Below are 20,140 nucleotides of genomic sequence, written 5' to 3'. Positions count from 1 at the left end.
CCCTTCCGTTGCTAAGTGGAAATAGTCTCATTCGGTACCTGCTTTGGGTGCAACTGATTTGCTGGGGCGACTCAGGCCTGCGTGGGAGGGTAGACTTCTTTGTTTTCTAGCATTTTCTAGCGGGTGTGTTGGAAAGCCTGTTCTGACAGAGGACTTGTCCCTTTCCAACTGGCCAGATTCATAAACCAGAGTTGGTCTTTACAACCATCTATTTTTTACCAAGCCATAAACCTCGATGGCTCTGGCACTGCCTGTATTTCCAGCATGCGTCTAGTGTGATGATTTGGTGGCACAAAAGTCGGGCTGTTTTTACACCCTGACAGCCAAACCTTCAATTTTTCATGAGGTGCTAGAGGAATAATTGCACTTTCTGGCATTTTCCTCAGCACATTGCTTTCAGAGCTTTGCCTCTGTTAACAATCTTTTCCCGAACCTGACCGTGCTTGAAGGATGAAAGTTGCTCAGGAAATCAGTGAATTTGGGGGTGAAATACAAAGTTGTATTTTATAATTTTGTATTCCATTAATGTTGTATCCGTGTCTGGGCTCTGGGAGAAAAGCCTTTGTTTTCATCGGGGCCCTTTCTAGACGTTTGCAGGTGACTCAGAACCCCATGAGCGAAAGAAGGGCAGGGGACAGGTGACATCTGTTGCTTGCCTCTTCCCTTCCTCCACTAGAAGGGGGAAGATTTAGAGGGACAGTCTGTATTTGGAACCGTCCTGTGTTTAGAACAGCACCACCAATTCTTAAAAGGGCATGGGAGCACAAGGACCTGAATTTAATCCATTTTGCTCTGCCAGTCATCAGCTTTGTTGCGCAAGTTACTTCACCTGCTTTAAATCTGTTTCTGTAGCTTTAATATGGGAATAATGACACATATCTCATGGGATCACCATGAGGATTAGATGACACACAGTTCTTGACATGGAAGAGTTCTGAGACGCTATTAACAATATTATTTTAAAATGGGGCTGAAAATGACAAGTGTTTTCAGCTTTACTCTGTCTGGTATATAAATACCCACTCTAGAAAACAGCTAAGATCCCGGGTGGTTAATTGTGTTACTCAGGATGCTTCCCTTTTCTGAAGAACTGGCAGTTACTTTGTGTAGGGTCTCTCCTGATTAGTCTCTATTTAACAGTCTCTCTGATTAGCCTGGGTAGCCAAGGGAGAGAGGCCCGGGGGCGTCAAAGCTGGTGCGCTGCTAGACCGGGGACCTGGTCTTATGCATGGGCAGATCTCCTCTCCTCTCTGCGCCAGCCCAGAGCCTCGTATATAGTTGGTGCTCAATCAGTGCTTGTGATAAAGATGTTCGGAGTCACTTTTGAAAAGTTAAATTTTAAATTTGACTTTTTTATTGATGTTAATAGACCAGTGAACAAACCATAACTGTACAGCTAGATGCAATTTTACCAAGTGACCACAGCCACGTAAGTACTACCCAGTGGAGAAATGGGGCAGTGCCAGGATCCAGAAGCCCCGTCCTCACCCTCCCTAGTCACCGCCCCCCATCAAGGAGCCACCTTTCCAGCTCCTGTCAGCGTGGATTAGGCTTGCCCATTTGAATGTTACATAAATGGAATGATATCATACGTGCTTTTTGAGATTGGCTTCTTTTGCTTGACATCACTGCATTCCTGAGATTCATCCATGTTGTTGCATGTAGCAACTGCTCATTTTCATTGCCGTCTAGTATTCGGTCCTGTGACGACATCAGAGTTTATCTGTCCTACAGTCCGTTAGACATTTGCTCACATCCCATTTGCTATTGAATAATGCTGCAATGAAAATTCTCGTAGGTTTCTTTTGGGAAATACATGCGCACATTTCTGTTGAGTAAAATTGCTAGGTCAGAAGAGAATGCTTATATTCAGCCTTAGGACCATCAGTTTATTTTTCCAAAGTGCTTGTACTAATTGACACTCTTCACCAGCACACTGTCAGACTACTAGAAACTCTCCTGATTAGTCTCTATTTCTCAGCCATGCATTTTTTTGTTTTGTTCTGTTTTTTTAATTTTGTCCCTTCATTGTACTCATCTTGGTGGGTGGGTAGTGGTTTTCTTTTTGCATTTCCCTGATGACTAATGATGTTAAGCACTTTTACATGTTTGTTTGTTTGTTTGTTTTTTTGCCACTTGAATGTTCTCTTTTGTGAATTGCATGTTTGAGTACTTCACCCATTTTTCAACCCAGCTGTCTGTCTTTTTATGATTGATTCGTTGAGTGCTTATAAAATCGGGATGCAAGTCCTTTGTCAGAAATGTACTGCAAATATCTCTTCCCACACTGTAGATTGCCTTTCATTTTTGAAATGGTATCATTGGATGAACAGAAGTTTGTTTATTTAATGTAGTCCAACTTATCAGTTTCCCCTCATGGTAAGTGCTCTTTGTGCTTTAAGAAATCTTTGTCTATCTTGGGTCTTTACTATATTTTCCTATTTTCTAGAAGCTTTACTGTTTACTTTCACAGTTTGTGGCATCACTACTTGTGAAAGAGCTCTCAAATAAAGGGAAAGCTATCCAAAGTGATATTCTAACGTGATGGATGCTTAATGTCCAAAGCCACAGATAACACCCAACCTGGCAGAAACTCTGGCATTGTTCAGGTGGGATGTCTTTGATAAAGCCCTGTTGCTCTGCAAAGGGCTTGACCCTGACCAGGTAGCCAGGGAAGACTTCTTACTTTTCACAGGTGCCCTAGTCCTCATCTGTACAAGCCTACTCCCACTCCAGGAATTCCAGAAAGATGTAGTAAGGGAGGGGGCATAGTGACACACTTGCCCTGCGGGCTCTGGGAAGGCTTCATGCTTTGTTTAGCATTCCCCTTGCTCTCCGTGTCTCTGCATCTTTTGAAAACCTTTGTGTCCAGCTTCTAAACCTGCTCTCCTGACTCAGGAGCTCCTTACTGCTTTTGTAGTGTTAAATCACTTTACTGTCCTGAGTCTGTTTCTTGATCTGTAAAATTGGGACAATAAAGAGGATCACATAGAGTATTTATTTGTTGGATGTCTGGATGGATGGATGGATGGATGGATAGTTGGTTGATTGATGGTGCTGACCATTAAATAAGACTAGGTTTATAGAGTGCTCAGTCCAGTGTTGATGTGCAATTCAGGGTTTAATAAAAGGACTTGTCTTCCACTCCCTTCCTAACAAACAATAATTACTTGCTGAATAATAAAAAGTCATCAGCTTAGCAAATCTAGTGCAGCAGATATTAAAATAAGTCTAAATTATGTTAAAAAGTCCACAGCACAACTTTGCTTCATGGTCACAGTAGCAAGCATGTGTGATTTTGTAACATCCCCCAAATAAATAAATACCTAAAGGACATTGTCTTAAAATGTTTAAGTTGGAATATACCTGCCTGCTGCTGAGTGGGTGAATATGCTGCTAGAGAGGTGCCTTCTGGTGAACGTTTTTATTTTTTTTATTTTTTTTAAATCTTTATAAATTTATAGTAATACTTTCATTTCTGATAAAAAAAAAAACCCACAGTAGTTGTGGTCAAATTAGAATTATACCAAAACTACCATATGCCAGAGCATCCAATCACCCCTGCGGCTGGACACCTGGCTCCCAGTCATGGAGGGCACGTGGCAATGAGGTAAGGGCTGTGTTTGCAGCAAGCGGAGTCTTTCTGATCCTCTTTACTCCTTTTTTACTTCACGACCAGTGTTCCCACTGAGCTTGAACACGGGAATCTGCTGACCATCCTCAAGCTTTAAGACCTCCTGAAGGTGCCACCTCTGAAAGGGGGCATCTCTTGATGAGATGACATGGAGATGGCCCTCTGACTTGGGTCCAGAGACAGGAATCTTCAACTTCTTCTAAAGCTAGATCAACTATTTTTATCAAAATCTTGAGCACGAATGGCTTTTGTAGGAAAAAAAAAGCCCAATGAAACTATTCCCATTAAAAACATTACTAAAAACAACAGTAACAACAAGAAACTGGTGAACGTTTTTAAATGGTGATTGTGAAGATGATGTTGTGTGATGGCACAGTGTAGGGTGCTGAATTATCGCGCTAGCCTTCCAACCAGTATTCCTGTTTCCTCTCTGCTCACCTTGCTCCACCATGTCCTCCATGCTCCACCCAGCAGACGTGAATAGGATCATGTCACTTCCTTGCTCAGAGCCTTCAATGATTTCCCACTGCACTTCGAATAATATCCAAGCTTATTTCCATGCTCATGAATCTGTGCATCCCTGACCCTTGCCAGTTTGTCTGGCCTCATTTCCTACCACTGCCCCTCTCATATCCTGCTCCAGACACAAAAGCCTTATTCCTGGTGTCTCCAAATCACAGAGGTTTTCCTGGTCCCAGGTCTTCTCTCACCTACGGGGAGGATTCTTCCCTGACTTCTCTCGCTAAATCAGGTGGCAGATTCCTCATCATACCGTGAAATTATTCCCTCCATAATGCATATCTTTTTTATTTATTTTCCTGCTTTGCTTTTCTCTCCCACTGGAATCTAAACTGTGGTTCACTTCTAGAACATGGTCGATGCTTGATAACCAGTTAAATAAATGAATGACCATTTGTTATTGGCCCGTGCCCATCCAAGATTTTAAGACGGCCAGGCTTCCAGGTCTTCATCATGGATATACCCTCCTTCATCCTATCTTCACCAACCATCAAGCCCTGCTCTCCTCCCTCTTCAGTGTCATTCACAAATCCCAGGTGGGCCCTCTTCTTTTCATCTTGCCAGAGGAGCTTGCAGCCTCTCACCTCCCTAGCAGATCCATCACTACCATTCAAAAGTCTCTCCTTAAATATCGTTTTATCCAGTAACAAAAGTTACTACTCTAATCCCATCGTTTTATCCAGTAACAAAAGTTACTACTCTAATCCCATATTAATGATCATCAGCTGTCTCTCCCACAAGAAGGAATTAATGGTTGTGACATACTGGATGCTCCCTCCTTGTTTGGCCTTGTGACAGGTGCATGTATGTTCCTAGCATCCCTGCCAGGGGAGGGGCATCCTCATGTCATCCGTTCAGTAACACAAACTACAAAGGCTCCTCTTTAGAATGATTCATAGTCAATGGTCTCTTGGTTGGGGATAACAGAAACCAACTCAACTTGCTTAACTCACAGAAGGGAATAAGACACAGCTGTATCTCATGGAGACCAAGCAGCAGAAAAGGCTGGCCAGCCCTGATCTGGGAAGATTCCTGAAGGAAATGCAGTGTAGCCAGGGTTTTTCCTAAGAGGAGCAATGGGACAGCAAAGAGGTTATAAGAAGCTCATTCACCAGATGGAAAGAGGAGGAGCCATGCAAACCCCGAGTATACTACTGAGAAGATATGGAGTCCTGTGGGCTGGGATGGGGAGCCAGAGGAGGAACTAGGTCTTCAGGGATGCCGTGGATCCAGAGGGCAGGGATCTGCCTGCATTCAAATCCCAGCCATGCCACTTAGTCTTTCTGGGCCTCCATTTCCTCATCTTTAAAATGGGGAGAACAGAGTAAAATAATGCATGTAGAGTGCTTTGTTAATACCATGCTAGACACATCGTGAATAAATATTGACTAACATAACCATTAATCTCCAGAAGGTCATTCTTGGTGTGCTTGAAAGATGTTATGAGGGAGTCTCTCTCAGCCCCTGGGGCCCTGGGTTCAAGCTTTTAAAATGGTAGTGGTTTTGTTTTTAATGATAATGAAGAATGCTTTGATAAACAGTAAACCACAACCATATCCTACCCAACCTGAGGGATTAAATGACTGATTCTTGTCTTTACATAACCAGGAATGGGCATGAGATCAAAAGTTCTAAATCAGTTCCTTCACTGATGTCCTCAAATAACATGTTGGAACATGTAACATTAGGATTGACCGAGTCAGCAGATACGTCTACCTGGACCGACTTGACGCGCCTGGAAATTGTACGCAGTCATAATGTACCAAAGAAAGAATACATTTTCTATTTCTCAAATTATAGATGTCTTCCCACAGTAAGGCAACGTATTTTCTTCTTCCAGCGTGTAGTGAGCAATTTGTGTGCTACAGTTTAATACCCCTTCAGCTATGTATTCCCTTTGATCCCGAGCTTATTAAAAAATGCAAATCTAAATTGTATCTTATTAATGTGATCCTTTGTGTTAAAGCTGTGGGGGGTTAAAAATCCCAGTTTCTCTAACATATTTGGATTTTTAATGTGTAAAGTACGATGAGAGCCTGATTTTCCGCAGGCCATATTTTCTAATCAACTGTTATGAAAGATTTTTTTTATTGTGCTGCTATTTCTTGCTTTCTTGGAATTCAAGGAGATAAAGAGTAATGACTTCATTGTTATACCCCAAGTATCTCAAGCATGTCGAGATCCTTATTAATTTCCTATAACTTCTCCAACATGACAGTGGCTCTGTCTTCCAGGAAGATCCTGGAAGCGTATTTTAAAGACGTACATTGAGTTGGAGGTAGTTGATCCATATAACGTGCTGGTGACCCCCCTAGGCTTGTGGGGTGGCTTACATGGTGCCAGTGCCTAGCCAGTCCCTTGTCTGGGTGTGTGCAGCCGTCCTTGGACCCAGTCTGCTCTGGTTATTAGAACAATTTCTTTCCTTTAAAAAACAACGCGTTTGAAATTTAATTTGAATCAAGTTAAAAATTGATCCCATTAGAATACAGATGCATTTTTCTCCCTGTCTCATTTCTGCATCTCCTTGTTCTCTCGTTCTTCCCCTCATTTTTCCCTGCCCTGGAAAAAGCTGCATCTCGTGTTTAATGACTTTTTTCCCTTAAGATCAAAGCCAGTTATTTTACATGAGCCATCGTATGGACAGGATCATTTTACTTTCATTAGGCTGTCTGTACGTACCCCCAGTGAAGCTCCTTCTGGAACAGTGGTTGTGATGACAGAGTCATGGCCGTGTGGAAGAAGTAAGCGAACTGGTTAACGGGGAAACGAAAACCACCAGTGCTCACAGCACTTGGTAGGTGCTGGGCATATATTATCTCATTTAATCCTCCCAGCAACCTTTTAGAGGCTCATATTGTTGCTACCACATTCCCATTTAGCAGATGAAGAAATGGAGGCACAGAGGTTAAGTCACTCGCCCAAGGCACACGCTTGTAGGTCTGGTTTGAGGGTCTGTGCCCGTATGCGCTGCCCACCACTCAGCTTTCTCTGCCGCAGGAGGACGTGAGCGTTTCTGCTGCCTCTGCCCTTAGCTGGCTGGGTGGCTTCAGGCTCGTCTCTGCTTTCCTCCACCTTTATTTTATTTTTTTTTTAATTTTTTTTTTTAAAGATTTTATTTATTTATTTGAGAGAGAGAGAATGAGAGAGAGCGAGTACATGAGAAGGGGGAGGGTCAGAGGGAGAAGCAAACTCCCGGCTGAGCAGGGAGCCCGACGCAGGACTCGATCCCGGGACTCCAGGATCATGACCTGAGCCGAAGGCAGTCGCTTAACCAACTGAGCCACCCAGGCGCCCAACTGAGCCACCCAGGCGCCCGCTTTCCTCCACCTTTAAATTAGAATATTGGACTAGGTTCTCTCTGAAATCACATTTGGCCCTCAAGTTATGTAATTCTTGGTAATTGTTTTAAAGTGTTCCAAGGTTAAGCCAGGAGACAAAAGGCGTAATTCTCAGAACAGCATCCTCCCCCACTCCCTGCAAATAACTTTGGTTGTTATCACTGTTGATAAAAGCACAGTGGAAAGAATCCCAACTGTCATAGCTTATAATATCCGTCATTTTAGGTAGAAATTGTTACAACTCCTCTTCCAAAAAAGGCTCCATGCTGCTTTTTGACACCTCCACTGTGGTCCCCAGGAAACGGATGTGTGGGGGAGGAGCGATTGTAGGTGGGAAGAGTGGAGGGTGTATTTTTAACTTAAGATCTTTTGCAGAGTCGCTTCCTCCTCTGTTTGTCTCCAGTCCTAGGAAATGAGATTTTTTTCACTCGTTCTCATTCACCGAGATGGCATCGTGGATCATAAAGGAAATTTTCTCTTGGTTACTGTTGAAGTGTTTTACAAAAAGAAATTTGATGGGCTCTGTGAGCCCCTGGCAGGTGGCAGCTTTTTCTGTCATTCTTTGGCATGTGCTGGCTGATACGAAGTGACATGTGGTGACAGAGTCCCGCTTGGCTCTAGCGGTTTCTTTTGCCTTGATAAAACAGGTACCCCTTTCTGTGGGGAGTCAGGAGCGGGGTGCATAAACCAGTCCCTTCTGGAAGAAAAGGATGTGTCACCATATGCGTTTTCAGGTGTGATGGTGTGGCGTGAACCGCCCGCGCCGGCCAGTGGTGCGCCTGAGCTTGACCCTTGATGACTGACAGCTGTCCAGGGTCTAGCAGGCTACCCCACCCCTCAAGCCAGACCGATGTCCCACCGTCACAGTCACTTCTGCAGAACTCCCCGCCACTGTTCCCTGGGAGGCTTCGGGAGGCGAACACACTCAGCGTGTTCTCTGCCTCTGTCTCTCCACGGAACATTTCAAATACACAAACAAAGGCAAACAGTGATATAAGTGCAGTCAGGGTTTAGCGGGATAGTCTTACATGGGTCCCAGTTACTTCCGTGTGTGGGTAAGTTATTGCTAGACGTCCCAGTGCAGGACGGGTGGCATAGCTTCTGGGATACTCCAGCTGTCCCATGTTCCCACCCACGAGCATCGTGGCATGCCACGAACGCACAGGACCTGAAGTCATAGAGCAGTATGAATGGGTCCTGTGGTGCCTACACCTGATGTTTGTGGGCGTAGGGGAGAAACGAAGTATGAAATGTATGGAGCCAGAAGGTAGTCCAGGGAAAACATGTCAAACCATTCAACATGTCAAATAAATACACGGTTTTATTCTTACCAGTGCCTGCTCAAGTGCTCTCCTACCCGGAGCATAGACTTGACAATGTAGCATATACAGTAATATACTCATCAAGTTTTGTTCAAAACTCTGTATTCTTCTCCTTAAAGAGAGCCTCCTAAGTTATGTACGTTGTGACACCACAAAACCCGGGATCTGCTCAGATAGTGGATTTGTTCCCATCATGGCTTGGTGGTTGTCATTCTCTTGCATTTTTTTTTTTTTTCACCTTCACTACATGTATAAATATATACATAGATGTGGGTATTGTGTATGTGTACACATTGTTTTTTAGGTATTTATTCTTTATGTAAATGTTACTACTCCGTACATAGACTCTTACAACTTACCTTTTTTTCAGATATTCTTTTGGGATTTATCCATCTGGATGCATATAGCTCTTGTTTATTCATTTTCATTGCCTTTTATAGTATATGACTATCTCAGAATTTGTCCTGTCTTCTGTCAGTGGGTACTTGGGTGATAATAATGGCTAATTGAAAGTAAACAATGAATAATGAAAAATCTTGTGTTTATTCACATGTCCGGTAGGTTCTCTATAGCTGGGCTCCTCAGTTGCTTTTGCTCAGATATTCCCCAAAAGAATCTTAGAAAACTGTGAACCTCCTCATTGTTAAATAGAAATATAAAATATTTCTGCTTAACTTCATGTAGTTGGAAAGGATTTAATTCATGTAATATTGTAACATAGTTACTTAACAATAAAATTAAGAGCACTCTTTTCAAGGAGTTCGATGAAATGAAAATAGTGTAATGATTTGATTCTCACTAGCACCATTTAAATAATATACTTTTAAGATTTTTCTTAATAGTTAGAAAGTTTATATCACTCTCTTTGCCCCTTGACCTTGAAATTCTATTCTTTTCCATCCTCGGAATTTATCTTAATGCAATATATTTTTATGCTTGACAGTCTTTTATTGATCACCTCATCATATTCTTCTTTCATATTGATTCATACGAGTTCTATGTGATTTCTGGATATCATTCTTTTGTCATTTTGTGAACTTAAATATCTTATCCTAGTCTATGGCTTATCTTTGTACTTTGTTTTTGGAATGTTTTGGTTGTACTAAATTTTTTATTTTAATGTAGTCAATTTATTAGTCTTTCCTTTATGTTTGGGGTATGTGTGTCTTATTTAAAAGTTCCTTAACTATCTCAAAGTCATAAAGATCATCTCCTATGCTTCCTTCTGAAAGTTTTAAAATTTTGTTTTTTCCCATTTAATTCTTTCATCCACTTTAGAATTTTTTTTTGTCTTAGAAATTTAATTTTATCTTTTTCCAAGGGGATACCCAGTTGTCATAAGACTATTTTTAAGTAGTTCATCATTTGCCAGCTGATAGTTTCTGCCAGATTCTAACTGTATTTTATTCCTTAGGTATATTTGCTTCTTGAGTTTTTAAGAAGGGGCTGTTTTTTGCTTGGCTGACATTTTTCCTTATAGGTAAACAGCACATTTATACCATACCATTTGTTTAGTTAGTATTCACTCACTTGAACTGAATGCAAATAGGTAGATTGGTCTTGGAATAATAGGGACAAAATTTATATGGCTTAGCCTATAGTGAACACTATAAATGTCAGCATGAACACTATGAATGAATGAGTGAACAAATCAGTGAATTATGTGATAGAATTCTGATAAAATTATTAAAGAGTACCATACTGGTTATGGCTTAGATTATTATTGGCTTGTTATACTTCTGGATGTGGAAAATTGATCTCACTAATAGATTTAGTCTTCTAGGAAGCCATTTCTTTTAGCACTGCAGTATTTCTCAAAATGTGGTCTAGCAGAATCACATGGGAAGTGTGTTAAACTGTAGGTTCCTGGGTCCCACCACAGATCCATGGAATCACACCCTAATAGGAGTGGGATTCAAGCCCTCCGGGAGATTCATCTGCTCAAAAAACAGTAAGAGTCACTGGTTTTTGTTTGTTTGTTTTGTTTGTTTTTACAAGAGAACAAATTACACCTTTATTTATTTACTTTTCATTAAATTTAAATCCTTGAGGGGTCAGCATCACACGGATTCTGTGGCCAATGGCTTTAGCAGGAAGGTTGCTTCAGAATTTGGCACAAACCATGCCACTGTTTCCATGAGCATGAATTACTTTTCCCCAGATTACTCTGGTTTTGTCTGGTTTACCACCAGGAGTCACTGTGTTGTTCTTTGCTTTGTACACATAAGCACATCTCTTGCCTAGACAGAATTTCGTTTCATCTCGAGCATAAACACCTTCGATTTTAAGAAGGGCTGTTTGCTCCCTCTGGTTCCGGAGACCCCGCTTATAGCCAGCAAAAATGGCCTTGGACCACAGCCTTCTAGCCATAATTTGGAATTATAGGAGTCCTGTTCCCAGCAGGCCTCCACAAGCTCCAAGATGGCCAAGAGTCACTGGTTTAATCAAATGTCCTTCAGAGCCCCAATTCAGATGTTCTCCCAAACAAAGCCGTGACATTGTGGCCGGCACACCTCTTTGAACAAAGCCAGTGGACCTGTAGGTCAAAACACATCAGAGTGAGACACATGGGCCTGGGACTGGGTTCCTGGAGTCTCATACTCCTGTCTTCTCAGGGTCCTGATGCCTTGTCCCATGACTGCCTTGTGTGGGCTCCTCGGTTCTGTGTCTGTGAACTTCCCTGGTTGTGGTTTTTCCAGCCATGTACCTTGTAGGGGAGAGAGGGGGGAGTTCAGCCAGGACAGGGACCCTGTCAGCTGCTATCTCTTTCTCTCTGTCTAAATCCACATGACATGCAGGTAGCATTGGCAACCTATGGGTATTTTGTCATCAGCTCAGAGCAAAGGGAGCCTTTCAGAAATTTGGCTTGGGGACTCATGCACGGAAACTGCCTTGGCTGCCATTTTGTACGTTGTATGGGCCACACACAATAACTGCCGGGAGGTCAGTGGACCCTTCATGCTCTGCTAAAGGCAACTGAAGAATTTTATTCAAACCAACCTCTCGAGTAGAATCATTAGGACTCTTAGGTTTTAGAAAAATAAATAAATACAAGAGAATGGACTAGTCCCATTTGTTTGAGACGCGCGGGGCTCAGGGTCCTAAAACCCAGCCTCAGGAACCGACTCATCACCAGTAGCCAAAATGCTCCAGCACTTCTTCTTTGCGGTAATTCAATTTGAATGGACTTACACTCCAAGTATATGAACCATACAACTGGTTTTAAGCAGGGATAAAGCCGGGATCATCCCCACCTCCATCCTGAGTGGTACAATCATTTTTTATTTCATTCTGCTGGGCAGTCACAGCAATTAAATCTCCCAAAGTATGAAATGTTTTCAAGGTAGGCATTAAAAATATCGGGCTGTTAGAGGGGGGAGTGGTCCCGTGCTTTACTGTAGCTGTTCTTCAGCTGCACCGGGGCATGAAGTGGTGAAAAGCCTTCATTTCATGCAGTGGAAAAATAAGGCCAACTTCAGCTTTAATCTTTATTATGAGGAGTCTCATCCCTATTGGAATGTAATGAGTGGATGCACCCCATTTAGTTTAAAGTAACAGATCTATATAGAGTTGTTAATTTGTAGATAAATATGGGTTTTCTACTATTGATGTTTCTTGATCAGCTACAAAGTGGTTATATTAATACTGAAACATTATTAATCAATACTTTGCTCTTTAAAAATACATCAGTAAGACTACCCAATTACCTTTAAGTATATATCAAAGGGCACAAAGCAATCTGATGTGTACTCAAAGTCCATTAGAAGCCACCAGGCATATTAATTAAAATTTCTAGTTACAATGAGCCTCACAATGCTTTTGGTAATTTCTGCTTTTGGTAGCCAACAGTTCCTGGCTAACTGAATACCTGAGATGTGCAAATCCATTTCGGGGCATGAAAAGGTCTTGGGGATTTTTGCCATAATGAAACCCAGGGACGACACATTAAGGGCTTTTACTTAGGACCATGAACTGAAAGATGCGGAGCGCTTCTCTCCGGTGTGTGTTGAAAGGAAGGGTGGAATGCTCATACTTGGAAATGAAGCATTCCCGAAGTGGTAGTGATTTTCAGGTAGTGCAGGTAAAACCTCACTGGAGATTAAAAACAAAAGAGAACACGAAGATGTGTGACACAGCCCTTTCACGGTCTTGCTGTGCAGCTGGGCATCACTGAACTTGAGCAGTCTGGGTGTGGCAAATACTGACAATGAATAATCCCTTTGGCAGCCATTTGTACTGATGGAAGATTCTGAATTTGTGCTGAGACTAAATAATCTTTTGTTTTGTCATCTAGCAACAAGCAATAAACTTTCCTTTCAAACTTTCGGTTCTCCCTATCGACAGTCCAGCTGCATCTCTTGTCCAAGAAGATCCACTTAACCAAACTGTTCACCAGACTGGCATCCATAACTCACAGACCGTGTAGGAGCTTTAAAAAAAAAAAGGAAGAAGAAGAGAAAGCATCAGCTCTTAGGATCCAGGAATGTGATTTATAGTAATATGCTCACTAAACAAAACTCGACAACTAAGACTTGGATGCCTTGAGGAACTTTCTGTAATGGTAGTAGACTCTACAGCCTCATACATTTCTAATTACTTTGTCAGAGAGGGGCAGCTTCAGCCCTTGCAAAGGAGGCAGCCAAGAGGGAACATACCTGAGATCCACATTTCAACATCCCATACCTGCGCTGCTCATTTGGGATGTACTCTCTCGCTGCACCCCCTTGGCATCTGTCCCTGCTCCATTATCCAGCACAAACCATCCACTGAGACTAGTGTGAGGTGTAACTGATTGTCATTCAACGCAAGTGAAATCTTTAGGTGAACATTAGTCACTGTTTTAGACACGTTAGCTTCAAGTGGAAGCAGTCAATTACAGACCAGAGGTTTTATGGCTACATTATTACCATCATACTATCAGGTTTTCAGCAGTAGCATTCTATGTGATCCATCTGTGCCAGGACATTGATGGATAGCTTTGTTCTTCAAATGTCAACTATGTGGGACTTCTGTACTTTATGTATTTACTGACACACTAATCTCCTGTGGATACCTTTTCCCCCTTTGCAGTGTTTGGTCTTAGCAGATGATTGTGATCCCTTTCCCTAGAAGACTGTGTGAGGTTTGTGATCACATTCATAATTTCCTTTCTATTCTCTCTCAAATGCAGAGCACTCCAGAGTTATTGGTACTTTAAAGAAGTCTTCGCCACACTAAGAGGACCTCTCATTGCTATCAAGAAACAGATTTAGACAATTGTTTTCACTTTTCTTTTTAACATGCAGACACCATACTAGAAATGAGTTCCCAGTTTTCAGGGTATAGGCTAGGCTTCTAAAGTTTTGGTTCTCTATTATACTATTTGACCTGTCTTTCTGAAAGACACATTTAATTTTTGCTTCCTTTTACAAATGTATTCCTAAGCCAAACCTGGTTTCTGAACTGCATAAACCACCACTACTACCCCCAACATCACTAAATATGGTCCCACTTAAAACAGTGAACAGAACTTCTTATGTGAAATCCTTGAAGGGTCTCATAGAAGACTCTAGGGGATAGTTCGGTTCTCCCTGTCGACAGCTAGGGAGTTCTTAAATCTAATATTGAAGACCATCTGTCACACGTAATAAATAAAATAGAAACTGAGAAAATCTTGTTCTCTACCAAATGGCCAACTGGACTTCCATTTTGTTTTGTTTTGTTTTTCCCAAGAACTTCGTGGAGGGTACTTGCTAATCCTGGGAATGCCAGCTTTCTTCCTGAGTCAGATCAATCTCCATTTCAACCTTCATGCTTCTACTTTGGGAACCCTAGTTCTACCATATTTTCCACTTTAGGAACTTTCTCAGCTCTCTTGGCTCAGTTCATTAGCTAATGCCACAGGGAGGATTCTGTCCGATCATTCCTGATAATGGGGGCAGCTCTAGAAACATCAGGGGAAATTCTCAGGAGCCATTATTCTTTTTTTAAGGCCAAAGGTGCAAAGGCACTATTGTAGTGAGAAGGCTAAATCACAGAGATACAAGGTCTGGCTTTGTGTGGTTCTTCCTGTACCATAAAATAGGATTTTTCTGAGGTGCCTGAGTAGCTCAGTCAGTTAAGCACCTGATTCTTGATTCTGGCTCAGGTCTTGCCCTCAGGGTCATGAGTCTGGGTCCCGTGTTGGGCTCCATACTGGGTATGAGCCTTCTTTAACCAACAACAACAACAAAAATAAAAACAAAGCAGGGTTTTTTATAATATAGAACCTCTTCTATCAGTGCAGGGGTATCGGGGACCCAAGCCATCCTCCTATAGGGCAGAAATTCACTGCTGCTCTTCATCCCTCCATCCCTTCCCCACTGAAGGGCAGCCTGGCTGGCCATCATGAGGCTGGCCTTCCTCATGTCTCTTGTTCCTGAATGCCCTAGCAAAAGAGTGACCCTGCACCTCTGGCACATCCAGGGGTGCTGAGAGCGGCATCAGCAGCTGGCCCTGCACGCCCGCAGTTGTGCTGAATGTCATTCTGATCTCTCTAGGCATAAAGCCGATAAGATCATCTTGACCCCAGCACTCATGTCCAGCTTCAGCCTCGACACTGTTCAAGTGGCATTTCTCACAAAAACTAGCTGTTGTACAAGTCCAGATCTTTACCAGAGAAGGCACACTTTGAAGCTTGCAGGAGTTTTGGGATTGAAACACATGCATTTTGCCCAACCTATACCTGTCTTGACTAAGCAAATAGCTGCTAAGTGGAAATATTGGGCTCTAGGAGCCGGGGTGGTTCTCAGTGAACAACCAGGCTTCTTAATTTATGTGTGTACATTGGGGATACAACCCCATAGCTGATATGCTTGTGTGAGAAACTGAGGAAAGATGTTCTAGAAGCAGCCTGAGTGTGCTGGGTTTCACACCTCCCTCCACAGACTCACAGCATCCGGTGGACAGGAGCCAGGTGGGAGAATGCCTCCCAGGGAGAGGTGGCTTGGTGCCCACAGAACACCAGACAGATATAGCTGTATTTACTTTGCAATTCCTGCAGGAGACGGAGTGGCAGATTAAGTTGCAGAGACACAGTGGAGGTCCTGAGTATGTAAAATGCCAAGGTTTAAATTTAATCCTTGAGCTAACTGGTGTAGTTCTTCAATTGGGGATCTAACAGGAGTTATACTGAGGCTCAGAAGGGTAAATGTGTAAATGCATTTGGAACCAATTTAAAGCTAGAGATGAAATGAAAAGGAACAGTTGCCAACATACCATTAAGATAAAACACAGAGGTTCACTGAGGCATGTAGATGGGTACACACGCGCTTGTTCTGTCTGCTTCCTCTGCAGCTCATGGGAGGCAATGGGGCGTGGGGAGAGGAGGCTTTGTTTTAGCCCACCTTGCAAGTATCTGTGCTAGGGCTACCTGGTAAATCTAGCCTAGGCTTGATTCTGAAGTTACACTGGGAACATGGGCAAGAAGAGCCCTCTTGTCAACAAGATTTTCGTGGAATGAGGCATGAGGCCCCAAAGAGCTACCTACTAGAAGGCACCTCTTAGGGACTACATTCCTGAAACTGAACAGAACCGACCAGAAAGCCAGGATTTACTAGGAAAATAAGTGGGGTGCAGATGGGTAGTAAGTATGAAAGGTTTAGCTCACTGGAAGTCAGTGAATTCCAAGTCTGATCAATGGAAGTACTCAGGTACTTTGTGAAAACACAGATTCTAAGAGGCTGGGACAAGACCCAGGAATCCATGTTTTTGTTTTTGTTTTGTAAAATTTGCTCTCTATGGGCTTCTGATGCCTCCTAGGTTTGGTCACTCCTTGAAGGAACCCAACTCTTCAAACACTTAAAACCTATTTGCATAAAAGAGAAACAATGTGCTAATCTTAATTAAAATAAGTTGCCTAAGTACCCTTAACCAAACAAAATATTAACCCAACTTGACATGACACACCTTCTTGAATGAAGCAAACCATCATTAAAAATGCATATGTAGAATCCGGATTCACAGATCTGACTACTGAAGATGGATATTCCTTCCCTCCATCATCTTCTGGAACGTTGGCCACACTCAATTCTAGACATTCTGCCCTGGCTACTGGCTTTTTCTCTGGAAAGGGCCTCCGCATCTGGCCACTGGCTTTTGAGAAAGCACACTCTGTAAACTCCAAGTCCTACCATTATTATTCAAGCAGCTTGTGTTTCTCTTCCCCGAAGAAACAATGGAGCTGTAGCAGATGAGTGATGTTTGCCGGGCTGTGGTGAAGGTAAAAGCCACTGCAGGTGGAGCAGCTTAATGGGGTATTAATTGGGAAGCAGGTGAAGGCAAATAGGTAGCACAGCACGTATGTAAATAGGCTCGTGGGAGGAAAGGCATTGAATTTTATGCTCTTTAACTAAAAATAAAGACCTGATATTCAGCTTATCTTTGCTGAAATCCCCTTTGCTGAAAACAACTGCCAGCATCATCAGTGATTCATTATTATCTCACCATCATTCAGGCTACTTAATAGGATCTTCAGCCTCTTCATTTTTCATTGTTTTAGCTGATGCTTTGGCTTTGGAATGCATACTTTCCCTTCTCTTTGTGTATAGAAGAGGCCAGAGTCATTTTTACAGATTGTGTAGTGGAAGTAACATTCAAGCCACTAGCCTGCCTTCTGGTGGCATTTTTTTGCTCTAGCTCCTTGGAGAAAGACAGCTAATGTACAGCATGACTATGGCTAATGAGCCTACCAAGAACACATACATCCAAATGGACAATGTCCTTCAAAGTAGTCACCTTGAGAAGCAAAACACTTATTCTAGTGCTATCATTGGCTCAACACCTTTTCAAGAAGAGTCACTTCACGGGTTATTGTCAGAGATGATTTGTAAGTCACCCAAATGAAAAAAAATCCTTATGTATATTTATCACTTATTTTCTACCCCTGAGCATTGTATAACATTATTGCCTGCTACATTACCACATTTAGCACTAAGTGACATTTGGCTTTTAAAATCCATCCCCAATGCAGAGATTTGCTGTTGTTCAGAGTATTCTGAAGAATATGCCTCAGGCTCCTAGGGAAGAGTTTCAAGAAATGTCTGGAGTGCTGGCAGCCTCCTTGGGCTAAGAGTCCCGCTTCCCAGAGCGATTACTTTGCCTGGCACACACTTAGAAGTTTCTAAATTTGAGTATGCCAGTTTAAAAGTTTGCACGTATTATTTTTTTTTTTTTAAGATTTTTATTTATTTGACAGAGACACAGTGAGAGAGAGAACACAAGCAGGGGGAGTGGGAGAGGGAGAAGCAGGCTTCCCGCGGAGCAGGGAGTCTGATGCAGGGCTCGATCCCAGGACCCTGGGATCATGACCTTAGCCGAAGGCTATTTGAGGCTATTTTTTTATTTAACAGTAACATAGACAATTAGTGAAAACAAACCATTGCATATTTCCCTTCTAATTAGTCCTCTCTGGGGTGATACATTAGTGGAAGTGTGCAGAGGGACCTAGATTCTTTTTTACTTGGTTGACCAACATTCAGTGTTTTTCTCTAGAGAGAAGTAGCACTGGTTTTGAAGATGTGCTTAGCCTTTTACTGTTGATATGACTAAGTATCAGTGGAGTTCGCACAGCCTAAATATTGGTGGAGCTACAGTTTGTACCCCAGAAAATGAATTAGGTTTATGTTATCATGTGGATCTTTTCCTGTAGTTGAAGTACTCATTAATTTTACTGCTAATGAGATGTTAGCAATTAAATACCTTTAATTAATGAAAATCAGACAAAAGCAAGGGGCTGGTATCTATGTCTTCATAAAAATAGGGAAGATTTTTGTAGATCTCATTGTGAATTTTTTTCCTGTAGAAGGACCACAAATCTGAGCTCCTTGGGATCAAGTGCTCTGGTCCAGAGAAAGTCATTAAAATAGTTCACTTTTAGAAAATGAAAGGAGTAGGCATTTTGGGGGATGTTCTAAAGATTATCTGAGATTGGAAAAAAAATACTCATAACCGGGAGCCAGTCCTACATGTAATAGCAAATTTCATGGTTGAAGATGCAACAAGATTGAGTACAATTAATAGTTCTGAAGCCGTCGTTGAGTTCTGGGGTAGGCCCTGAACATATAATTAGATTATTAAAAATGGCCTGTCTTAGGCCGACTATTACTAAATTGAAATCCAATTACGGCTTTATGATTTTGCTGAAAAATATTTAGCTGTTTTGCTCGAATCCTCGGAGAAGATCATTTCCTCTTTGCATCAGAGTTTGCACATGTCACAATACATTTTCCAAACAAATCTGACCTCAATTATCTCGGAATTAATCTTACATTAGATAAAACATATTTTAATGAGTGTTTTTATGTGTGATATCATAACTGTGTCTCTCCATACTTGAGGAATTAAAAGATGACGATAGAGGACTTCGCAGAATATCTTTTTAATGAGAGGCATGCATTTTTTAGAAATAACAAAATCGTGCCATCTTAATACACGGAAAGCCTTTGTGCTCAGATATGTGCCTGAGTGTACTGCAAGACAAACTTGGTTCAGCTTTCAGTAACTGGCATTGGAACTGTAATAAAGCAGTTGTTTGCAGAGAGATGGGCTCAGAAATTTCATGCACTCCTGCAGTGTGGATTTAAATGCTAAGTTAAATATTTATGAACCCGAGATTTTTATAATCGATCATTGTATGATTTATACACCGTAATTATAATTAGGTTGAAAGAGATTTTAAAAAGCCAGTTTCCTGGTAGCCAAGACCATTAAATAACGCGAAGCTGCCAAAACAAAAATTAGGTGGGAACCCAGCCACCGGGTTCTGAGCGCCTGTCCCCATATTCATGTACAATGAGGCGCGGCACCTCACAAGCCATCTCACCTGGGCAACCATTCCTGCATCACCTGCTATCATTTTTTCATGCCTGTATTTCAAACCTAGTTGTACATAAACAAGAGAAAACTTCAGAGATCTGATGTATAACAAAAGGAAAATGTGGAGGAGGTTGGAAAGGTTAATTAAAAATGTAATGATCCCATTTGCTGAGACAGCACTATTAATCATCTTGCAGCAGCAAGCATGTGACTTGCACACCACTTACAGGAGGCATCTGATTTTTTTAAGGTACGGACGGGGCTGGTGGACCCCAGGGTGCCCATTATGAAAATGGAAGCTCGAAAGAGTGAGCTTGGGGTGAGTGAGCATCGGGTGAGCCCATGACTTGTGGTTAACATTGGGCACGGTCTTCACCAGACAGAAGAGTTCTTTCCAAATTCACAGGTCTTCAGAAAAATTCAGTCACTGTGAACCCCAGAGAAAACTTGGGCATGGCTCGAGGTTCAGTGTAGTCGTGTAATGTAGGGGGGAA

The 20,140-nt window shown here is 42.1% G+C and overlaps 1 protein-coding gene and 1 pseudogene across 3 annotated transcripts in view; one reads left to right on the top strand and one right to left on the bottom strand.

Moving 5' to 3' along the window:
- Positions 1-20,140, top strand: part of GFRA1 (GDNF family receptor alpha 1) — a 218,094-nt gene that overhangs the window by 127,455 nt on the left and 70,499 nt on the right. The window lies entirely within an intron of this gene.
- On the bottom strand, positions 10,836-11,183 carry LOC123845607 (large ribosomal subunit protein eL33-like; annotated as a pseudogene).

Source organism: Mirounga angustirostris, unplaced genomic scaffold, assembly GCF_029215605.1.
Source record: "Mirounga angustirostris isolate CCGP_5_RB_7025 unplaced genomic scaffold, mMirAng1.0.hap1 SCAF_6, whole genome shotgun sequence".
NCBI classification, from domain to species: Eukaryota; Metazoa; Chordata; class Mammalia; order Carnivora; family Phocidae; genus Mirounga; species Mirounga angustirostris.
Note: the sequence above shows the minus strand (reverse complement) of the source record. Positions and strands in the feature narration are given on the sequence as shown.